Raw genomic sequence first — 11,546 nt, 5'->3', positions numbered from 1 at the left:
GCTGGAAGCCCTTGGAGCAGTCTGAGTTGCAGGAATGGTTCAGGCTGCTGAGAACCATTCCTTACTTTCCCAAGCCTTTCCCTTTTACACTCTCCATTCTCTGGAGACACAAATCTTTGCTTTCCAATGTCTATTAAGTATTTGTTTGGTTTCTGTTTTACATCTGTTTTAAAGTCAGTTTTCTAAAATAATGTGGTTGACCATTGCATTACTCCTTTGTATGTGTCCATGCACAAATGCAGCAAAAAGAAAAAGTAATAGAGAGTCTAACACCTCTTTTAAATAGCTTCTCTCTGGGACAGCTAGGTGGTACAGTGGATAGAGCTCTGGCCTTGGAGTCAGGAGGACCTGTGTTCAAATCCAGCCTCAGACACTTGACACTTAACTAGCTGTGTGACCCTGGGCAAATCACTTAATCTTGATTGCCTCACCAAAACAAAAAAAAAAAAACAAAACTAAACAACTTCTCTTGCAAAGATTACAGATACTGTTACTATAGCTTTAAGAGGTAATTGAATCTTGAGAGGACATCAGTTTGATTCTCTTCTCTACAGAAATTGTGAACGTTCATGGCTAAAGAAACATCCTATCCACCTCTAGAGAGCTGAGAACTCAGAGTGAAGATTGAAACATCTTTTCTTTTCCTCTCTCTCTCACTCACTCTCTCCTTCCATTCTTTCCTTCCTTCCTTCCTTCCTTCTTGGCTTCTTGGAATGACTACTGAAGGAATTTGCTTTTTGTGACAATACATACGTATACATATATATGTATATACATACATACACACATATACAGACATATATGTGAAATGGGTTTTGTTTTGCTTGCCTTCTCAATGGATGAAGGAAGGGAAGGGAGAGAATTTGAAACTGAAAATGAAATTAAATAAATTTTTAAAAAGAGAGAGACTGAATGAAGTACACAAAGAGGATGAAAAGAACTTCTTTCCTGAGAGAACTATTTTAACTTTTTTATCTTGCAAAGAAATATCATAAAGAGATTTCTTGAAAGGTTTTTGCTGCTATTTTAAGAAATCTGAATGATAGGACAATATTTCAGAATTGCAGAGAAGTCAGCAATTACTTTAAAGTAATTGCAGCTATGTGGCATAATGGATAAAGTGTTGGATTTAGAGTCAGGAAGACCTGAGTTCAAATTCCTCAGACACTTACTAGTTGTGAAAACCTAGGCAAGTCATTTAACTTTTACATCTAGGTTTTCTCATTTGTAAAATGAAGATAATAATAGAAACTCACTATCTCACGGGGCTATTGGAAGGATCGAATGAAGTAATATATGTACATTTCTGAAGGGAGATAATACATATACAATGCTTTGTAAAATTTAAAGTACCTTATAAATATTAGCTATTTGTTAGGTTGCGGCATAGGCAGGCAGAGACCAGTGCTGGAAGTACTGCAACCTCCACTTTCTCCCCATCTATGAGGGCTGGATCCATCCTATGGCTGGGCCAGGCAATGTTCTTGCAAGTGGATGAGCTCATACCACCAATGTTCACATTATCAGGAGACTCTGGTCTTTCATAGTAAGACCTATAGCAACATCCTGGTGCCAGATAGAGGCTTGCAATACACAGAGGAATAAGTTCTTATATCAGGAGATCATTGCCAACCTGCCCCCTCTTCAGTCATCCTATTCACCTGAAAGGTGATTATCATTGATAGAGGGCACAGGGTGAGTTGAAGATGAAGGGGTAAAACATCTTTCAATGCCGTCAGTGGTCCAATGTGAGATTGATGAGAATGTGATCCACATCTCCAAGAAGTATTTTCTGGGTATAGTAGTAGTGGTAGGCTACTCCACTGCTTGAATGTTCAAAATGGCTTCGAGTTCATGCAGCAGAACAGTTACAATTTAATCATCACCAACTCCTTGGGTTGCATGAATGAATGCCAATACCTAAATCCTAAACTTCTTCATGGAGATGTATCAGTTCTGTTACTCTCTGCTCCCTGTTGTGGAAATTGCCTACTTCACCATTCCCACCTCCCCTAGACATCAGATTAGCTTCATATTATGCAGCAAGATCCTAAGCACTAAGTTCTGAGAGCCAACGCAGGCGTTGATTTAGGAACAAGTTGAGAAGATAAATCTGAAATACTATAGCTCGGATTCCACCATATTTAGCTTTTGTTCTGCCAGAGTTTGCATGCCAGGCATCAAGTGATGTGTGAGGAAGACCAAATGCCCAAAGTAGCCTCTCCTAGGACTTCAAGACACAATGGATGGGGGAAGGGAAGGGAGAGAATTTGAAACTGAAAATAAAATTAAATAAATTTTTAAAAAGAGAGAAACTGTGTGAGGTACACAGAGAAAGAGGATGAAAAGAACTTCTTTCCAGGGTGTTTTTCTCCCCATTTCTGAGGGAATCAAGTGTCAGTCAGCCCTTCTGCTAGCTATTCTGCCCATCAATCAATTGTTACAGAACCCAGGATGTGCTTGAGGTAGAGTTCAGTGTAAGATGTCTATCTCTGTCTTTGTCCAGTCTGTCCAGTAAATATATATTCATGTTGATCATCTGTTTGTGGAAGATACCTTCTCTACTTTAACAGATCTTTCACCAAAGAGTGTATTTATAACTGAAAAAAAAAAGTTAACTAGCATTTTGATTAGAGGCAAGTCTGATCTTTTTCACAGCTAAAACATTGTAATAATTATTTGTCTTTGTTTTATTATTACTATATTAAATTGTATAGCCAGCAATTTTAATGTTTATTAAGCCTGAGTTCAAGGATTTGAATGTAGAAACATGAAGAGCTGCTTGTTGGAAAATAAACTGGAGTGGGGGCTCAGAGCTGATTGAGTAGTTAATGACAGGTCAGTTTGCAAAGGAAAAAACCAAACATATCCCAGCTTACCTAAGAACTTAGGGTAGGGAGAATAAAATACAGTAATGAACCAAATAGCAGGCTGAAAGGTAATCACAAAATAGGCTACATAGGAATGTGCTTGATTCTACAATACAGTAGGGAACACCTGGCAGAAGGGAGAGAGATTTTTACAACTACTGGGATGTTTCTTGGCATATGGACTTAAAACTGATTCATATTTAAAAAAAAAATTAACATTCCAGAGCAAGAATAAGAATATGGACCCAGATGTCTAGACAAGGGTATAAACCATTTGGGTAAGGGGAAAGTGGCAACAAGCTGTAACTGGTATGAAATGGGGGCATCTTGACCACTTTCTCTTCCCATTGTTCTTTCCCACTCCAGTCTTGAAAGGAAAACTAAGTCATGCCCAAGAAGTAGCTAACTAGAACAGTGGTCTCAAAAATGGGAGCCATGGAATCACTGCAGGGAAGGGAGGGGCTGTAGCCTGACCCTCGGAAGTATGTTATCAATCAATTAAATAGCAGGAAAACAGATCACATTCCCTCTTGATATAATAGCTAACTATGGAGCTTGTCTCTAACACAACCATACCTACCAGTATCCCCCAATACTCCCCCACTCTGGTGACTTCCTCTGCTGTAGAAGCTTCTAACCTCCTCCCTTCTAGGCCAAGTGTTGGCTCCTTATAATCTAGACCAGTTTTACCCAAACTAACCACTATCCACAACAGCTGCTCAGGTACCAAAGGGAAAATTCCTCCCCCATCTCCTATCTCTTAGATCACCTCATATGCCTCTCAGAGACTGGGCTCTGTGCTTGGGGGCAGTGACTAGCAAGGGACACCCTCCACCAGTTCAATTCAATAAACATTTATTAAGCACCTATCATGCACCAGGCACTATACTAAGTGCTGGGGATACAAATAAGGTTATTCCATCAGCTGCCAAAATGATTTTCATAACGTACAGTTCTGACCATGTTGCTGTCCTTCTCAATAAACTCTATTAGCTCCTTAATGATTCTAGTATCAAATATTGTGCCTATGGAAGGAGGTATACCACCTATGGAGGCAGTTGCCAAGCCGCATCTGAACAAGAGTTGTTCCTTTGGATGAAGGCTACAGGGGGTCAGGATGATAGCAGGGATAGTGATCTGGGTGACACTACTATTTCCAGGAATCTTTTGCTTACTTACCTACTGGTGGCAGTTGGTTGATGGTGGTGGCAAGGATGGTTGGCCCTTTTTCTACAGGAACTGTTCCCCTTGATGAAGGCTGCAGGAGCCAGGTAGGAAGCAAGTCCAGTGTTCTGGTGGTACACTGCAATTTCTAGGGCTCTGGTACTTGGGCCCTGGGACCTGGGCTATCTCTACTGGGGCCTAAGGAAAGGTGGGTAGTAGTGGTTTGACTGATCTGACACATGCTGCCTCCTATCTGTCCCTCAGGATTCCTTACTACTTCAGTTAAAGTGGTTTTCAAGAAAGTTTAGAGACCATTGGATTAGAGAAAAAAAAATCACACCAGAAGGAAAGAGCTGAAAAAGAGTGACGTAGCACAGCACTGCCCACATGAAGGCAGGGTCCACAAGGAGAGAATGAATAGCCTTCCTCATAAGTACAACACCATTCCTCCCTCACACCACTGCTAGATTTTTTTTTTAACAGAGAAGTCCTCTTCGCTTAACTTTAATGTTAGCAAATGACAATACTGTTTAAAAAAAAAAAGTATGCTCCAATGACTGAACTTCCCCTGGATTTTTAACTTTTGAAAGCTAAGGTAGATAGTTGGGAATATAAAGATAAAAAACCAAAATAGTCTTTCCCTTCACAGAGCTTGCAATGGAGGAGGAGGGATGGGTTCAATTTGTACACAAATAAATAAATAAATACAAAGGCTGCACAAAGTAATCTCACGAATAAAAAAAACCCATGAAGGATTCAAAGCATCAGATAAGGCTTTGTGTTGGACTTAGCCCCTGAGCCTTGCTTTGAATGAAGCTAGAGATTCCAAGACAGAGATGGACAGTGAGTACAGTACAGCCACGAGAGAGCACCAATACAAAAGAAAGCTGGGAAGAATGTACAGCACATCTTATCTATATCCCCAGTGCTTAGCACAGTGCCTGGAACCTCATAGATACTCAATAAATGTTTATTGAATTGAATTGCTGGTTGAACTTTCTTTTCTAGATCTTCAGAAGCTGTGGATTCTAAGGAGGCAGGAACCTATCAATTATGAAGACAGTTGCCAGGTGACATCTCTCCAGTAATGGATGAGATGCCAGGAAAACCAGGTTGATCAGAAAAGAGAGTAGGTAAAGAGACATAATATGAAATAACTGAAAAGGTAGGTAGGAAAAAAATTGTTCAAGGATTTAAATGCCAGGCTGAATATTTTGTTTTTCCTCTGTAAGACAATAGGGAGACACTGAAGATTTTTGAGTAGAGAAATGTTATGCTCAGATTTGTGTTTTAGCATAATCTATTCAGAAAAGTATGGGTATCTGTGGAGATGTTGAATACTTCATCTCTGTAAATTTAATGTTTTACTGGTCAGGATTCAAGGAAATCCACAACCAGTGGTGCAAATGGTTCAGCCTATATTCTGTGACCCCCAGATAAAATTCCAGTGAAATCATTTCTATGTTATTGAAAACTATGCATGTGCAAAATAACTGTCTGAATGGAGGCAGGCTTCCCAGCTCCTCCACACACCTGTTCTAACAAAAACTTGAAATTCACACCAGACCAAAAAAATGAACAAGAAATCCAATGAGAAGCTTCAGTAAATGAATTCTTCCACTCCAGAATTGGGAAAAAAAAAAAAGTCAGCCAGAAACTTATGAATAATAGGAAAGGGAGCCTCCCAGCACGACCAGAAAAAGACCAGAGATACATGTAGCCTACAGGGCTCTGTGTCTGGAGATAATAAGAGCTGAAGGCACCCGGAAGACTCAGGGAGGTCAAAAAGCCCCCTGGTGGGGACCTTGGAAGCCTCAGGGAGTAGCGGTGCTCAGACTGGGATAACCCAGTTTGCCCAGGGGCCCTAAGGTCCCTAGCACTCTGTTTTGAGATGGCACAGAAGGCCTTTGCTTTGAACTCCAAAGATTCAGAAAGGCATAAACCCAGGAAGCGGAGATCAGTGCAGGAAATCAGGACAAGACCAGGCAGGGCCAACCACCGCACCCAAAAGCACGTGGGTAGATTGACTTGGCCATGGCACAAAGCCCCAATTTAGGAACTAAAGCTGAAGAGATAAGTAAACTACAGAAGATAACCAACTAGTATAAAAATATTATTGCAGAAATCTTCAAATTGTTGTTGTTCATTTGTTCCAACGTGTCCTATTCTCCCTGACCCCATGGACCATCGCACACCAGGCCCTTCTCCACTATCTCCCAAAGTCTGCCCAAGCTCATCTTTGTTGCTTCCATGACACTGTCTATCCATCTCATCATCTGCTGTCTCTTTTTTTTTTAAGGCAATTGGGGTTAAGTGACTTGCCGAGGGTCACGCAGCTAGTAAGTATGAAGTGTTTGGTCTGAGGCCAGATTTGAACTCAGGTCCTCCTGACTTCAGGGCCACTGCTCTATCCACTGAGCCACCTAGCTGCACCCACCCCCTGTTTCTTTTTTACTCCTTTTCCTTTTGCCTTCAATCTTTCCCAGTATTAGGGTCTTTTCCAATGAGTCATGTCTTCTCATTATGTGGCCAAAGTATTTAAACTTCAGCTTCAGTGTTTGATCTTCCAGTGAATAATCTGAATTAATTTCTTTTAAGTATTGACTAATTTGATCTCCTTGCTATCCAAGAGACTCTAAAAAGTCTTTTCCAGTACCACAGTTTGAAAGCCTTGATTCTGTAGTGCTCAACTTTGCTTACAAGTTGACTGTCACAACCATACATTGCTACTGGAAAAACCATAATTTTGACTATACATATCTTTGTCAGCAAGATGATGTCTCTGTTTTTTAGTATGCTGTTCAGATTTGCCATAGCTTTCCTTCCAAAGAGCAAGCATCTTTTAATCATGAATACAGTCAAGAGAAACTTTGTAATACTTGCAAGGAGAAACCACAACAAAAAAATATGGATTTTCCACAATACCTAGAAGAAATTAAGCAAGAATTAAAAAGCTATAGAGGAAAAAAAATGGAAGAATAAGTTTAGCTCAGAAAATAGTGGTAAAATTTGCCTAGGTAATGGACTGCCTTAAAACCAGAATAGTGCAAACAGAAATAAATCTATGAGATGTGGAACAAAATCAAAAGATTGAAAAAATAGGAAAAAAACATATCTGCTATATTAAAGAAAAACTGACCTGGAAAACAACTCAAAGAAAGATAACTTAATAATCGTTGGACTTAGGGGCAGCTAGGTGGCGAAGTGGATAGAGCACTGGCCCTGGAGTCAGGAGGACCTGAGTTCAAATCTGGCCTCAGACACTTAACACTAGCTGTGTGACCCTGGGCAAGTTACTTGACCCTTACTAACTGTGTGACCCTGGGCAAGTCACTTAACCCCAATTGCCTAAAAAAAAAAAAGAGTAAGAAGAAGCCTAAACACCATATTTCAAGAAATCACAAATGAAAACTGGGAGAAAATGTGTCCTTCAGAACTTAATGTCTTCCAAGAGTATTGAGAGAGATAAAAAAAAAACAGAGAGCCTGGGGGTGGGAAATGTTGGGGGCTGGGGTCCTGAATTGGTTCTGCTCTGAGGATTTTAACAGGGAAGGGAAGGAAGGATAGAAGGAATACACTATTGTATATTACCTGAGCTTCTTAAACAAACTGGTCGTGCTCAGAGAAGTCTGGATTACATGTAAAAAGAAGTAAGAATAGAGTGGAGCTTGCTATTCTCATATTTGGGGTACACAAGAATAAAAGTATATAAACATGGAAGAAAGGTTGGGCAGAGGGGCATCATATAAATCTTACTCATCTCTGAAACAGATAAAACATCATATAAATCTTACTCATCTCTGAAACAGATAAAAGAGGGTTCCATAGGAAATTCTTCAGATTCAGCAGGACGAGAATATGAAGGGTCAAGAGGGAGGAAAATACTAGGGAGAGAACAGTCAGAAGCAAAACAACCTTCCTGATTCCAAAATGGAGATTAAAAGGGGATTAAAAAGTGGAAGAAAAGAATTGGGATCTAAAGTGATGGCTGAACAAATTGTGGTCTATGAATGTAATAGAATATTTCACTATATGAAATAATGAAAGATGATTTCAGAGAATCCTGGGTAGTTTGAATTGATGCAGAGTGAAATGAGGACCCAGAAAACAATTCTACAAGGATAGCAACAATATAAAGAGAAACAACTCTGAAAAGACTTAGAACTCTAATCAATGGAATGAACAATTTGTACACAAATAAATAAATACAAAGGTTATACAAAATAACACTAAGTAATTTCAAGAAGGAAAAAGCACTAAGGAGTCAAAGTATCAAATAAGGTTTTCTATCGGCCCTAGAAGACTGATAAAGCAGGTTATCCATTTCCTAAAAGAGAGGCAAATGAGCTCCATGTGCAGAAACAGACCTGCATTTTTTGGACATAGCTACTTCTGGATTCCGTTTGTTTAACTGTGCTTATTTGTTACAAGGTCTGTTTGTTTGTTTGTTCTTTCTGGGTTTTTTGGGGGGGATGTTTTTTTTTTTAGGGGCAAGTGGCGATGGGGAAATGGGTAGCAATAGTGATGCCAAAAAAGAAGGCATCTGGGGAGAAAAAAAAAACAAAAAGAAATAAGTGCACTGAAGAGAACAGAAGGAAGAACAGAAAGAGGACAGTTTTGAAAATAATATAGAATTTATCATAGATATTTTAAAAAGCAAATGGGAACTTTCCATTTACTGCGGCAGTGGCAGCGGCAAAGGCGGTAGCAGGAGAGGCAGCTGTGCCTCCAGCTCTGTCTCCTTCAGCACCCCCAGACCAGGTTAATTCAGAGTGGGCTCGAGACCAGCGCTACCGCAGGCCACAGGGCCAGAGACCCAGAGTCTCTCTGCCATAAAAGAAAGAGGCTTGCTGAACGTGACTGACCCTAAGCTTGTGATAGCTGGAGCTGGTGGCATAGGCAAGAGTGCCTTGAAAATACAGCTAATTCAGAATCACTTTGTAGATGAGTGTGATCCTACAATGGGGGATTCCTACAGGGAACAAGTAATAATCAATGAAGAGACCTGTCTCTAGGATAGTCTCTATACAGCGGGTCAAGAGGAATATGGTGCAATAAGGAACCAGTACATCAGGACAGGGGAGGGCTTTCTATGTTTATTTGCCAGATATTTGAAGATATTCACCATCATAGAAAGAGAGTAAAAAGAGTTAAAGATTCTTAAGATGTACACATGGTCCTCATAGGAAATAAATGTGGTTTACCTTCCAGGACAGTAGATACAAAACAACACCAGGAATTAGCAAGAAGTTATGGAATTCCTTTTATTGAAACAGTAGCAAAAATAAGACAGGGTGTCAATGATGACATCTACACATTAGTTTGTGAAATTCAAAAACATAAAGAAAAGATAAAGAGGCTAAAAACAGGAAAAAAGTCAAAGTATATAATTATGTAAATAAAATTTGCACTTTTTTCTCAAAACAAACTTCAGAAAGTTTTTGTGTTATGCTAAATTATTAGGATTTGTTTTACCTTACCTAGTTTTCTTTTTGCTTCTTAGCTTTTATCTGAATGCTTGTTTTAAAATAACAGTGGAAACTCTATTTCTCTAAGTACCAGTTTCCCCTTAGTATTTGGTTCTTTAACTAGCGATACCTGTGAAAAAGAAATTGAATATTTGACATTTTCCCTCTTGGGATTTTTGGTGCTTGCACATTTGCTATAACTTTCTATTTTTTTCTTGCCAGTTATAAACTTAGGTGTTTTAACACATTAATGAATCAATTTATAAATAATCCCTATACTGTATTTTATTTTATCATTTAATGGATTAGGTATTAAACAGTTTAACTTCAGTTGAAACTTAAATAATTTACTTTATTAATTTTGAGGATATAAGAACCTCTTATAGCCTACCCATAGGTTCACTTACAGAAATCAAGTCATGTAGTTTAAGATCATCTTTATTGAAAGTATGTCATTTAGAATTTTTAAAAAATTTCCATTGCTATTACTGTTTGTCACAGTAACTCCTTCAAAAGTATTTTTTTCTATAAAAAGAAATAAAATTTAAAATGTTTGAGGTAGTTGAAAATAGTAGAAAATGTCTTTTTATTTTCTTATTTTAAATTGATTCATTCAGGAAGACTCTCAGGGGCCTTAAAAAATACAATTTATTATTTATTTATTTTTAACATTCTTTTCTTTTTCATTTGAGTTCCAAATTCTCTCCCTCCTTCCTACCCTGCCCACATCCACTCAGAAGGCAGGCAATATGATATCAATTATGCATGTGGAATCATGCAAAACATATTACCATATTAGCTATATTTTTAAAAAAGCTAGAAAAATAGTGAGAAAATTATACTTCAATTTACATGAGTTCATCAGTTCTCTCTCTAGAGATGGATGGCATTAAAAAAAAAATCATGAGTCCTTTGGAATTGCCTTGGATCATTGATGAGAGAAGCCAAGTTTTACAGTTATCATCATTACAACATCGCTGTTACTGTGCACAACAATCTCCCAGTTCTTCTCACTTTGCTTTGCATTGTTTCATATTATAAGTCTTGCCATGTTTTTCTGAAACTATCCCCTTGTTATTTCCCACAGCACAACAGTATTCCATCACAATCATATGCCACAACTTGTTTAGCCATTCCCCAATTGATGAGCATTCCCTCAATTTCCAATTTCTTAGTACTATAAAAAAGTTGGTATATGTCTGTACACATAGGTCTTTTTCTTTTTTCTTTGATCTTTTTGGGATACAGACCTAGCAGTGATATTGCTGAGTCAAGGGGTATGCATAGTTTTATAGACTTTTGAACATAGTTCCAAATTGTTCTCCAGAATGCTTGAACCAGATCACTACTCCCCCAACAGTTCATTAGGGTACCTATTTTTCCCTCATCCCCTCCAGCATTTATCATTTCTGATAGATGTGAGATAGTAACTCAGAATTGTTTTAATTTGCTTTTCTCTAAACAACAATGACTTGGAGCATTTTTTCATTTGATCATAATTAGCTTCTGAAAACTGCCTGTTTATATCCTTTGATCATTTGTTAGTTGGGGAATGGCTCTTGTTTTCATAAATTTGACTCAGTTTTATACTCGATATATTTTTGAGAAATGAGGCCTTTATCAAAGAAACTTGCTGTAGAAAATTTTGATATTACTTCATTGCCTATGGTACCTTTTAATATAATGTAGTTTCCCTAATTATCTCTTTTAATTAGGTCTGTTTTTGCTTTTGCTTTGTCTGAGATCATGATTGCTTTCCCTGCCTTCTTTTATTTCAGCTGAAGTATATTTGATTCTGTTGCAGCCCATTATTTTAACTCTGTGTGTGTCTTTCTGTTTCAGGTATGTCTCTTGTAAACAACATATTGTTGTATTCTGATTTCTAACACATTCTGCTATCTGCTTCAGTTTTATGGGTAAGTTTATCCCATTCACATTCACAGTTATGAATACTGTCTATTTCCCTCCACCACTTTTTTTCTGTTTCTTCCTCTCTCCTTCTCTCTTCCTATCTTGTCCCTCCTCAGAAGTCTATTTTGCTTCT

The 11,546-nt window shown here is 38.3% G+C and overlaps 1 pseudogene; it reads left to right on the top strand.

The window, feature by feature from the left end:
- Positions 1–1,442: 1,442 nt before the first annotated feature.
- LOC114049110 lies at positions 1,443–2,195 on the top strand (annotated as a pseudogene).
- Positions 2,196–11,546: the final 9,351 nt, after the last annotated feature.

Source organism: Vombatus ursinus, unplaced genomic scaffold (assembly GCF_900497805.2).
Source record: "Vombatus ursinus unplaced genomic scaffold, bare-nosed wombat genome assembly UNPS02014797.1, whole genome shotgun sequence".
Taxonomy (NCBI): Eukaryota; Metazoa; Chordata; class Mammalia; order Diprotodontia; family Vombatidae; genus Vombatus; species Vombatus ursinus.
Note: the sequence above shows the minus strand (reverse complement) of the source record. Positions and strands in the feature narration are given on the sequence as shown.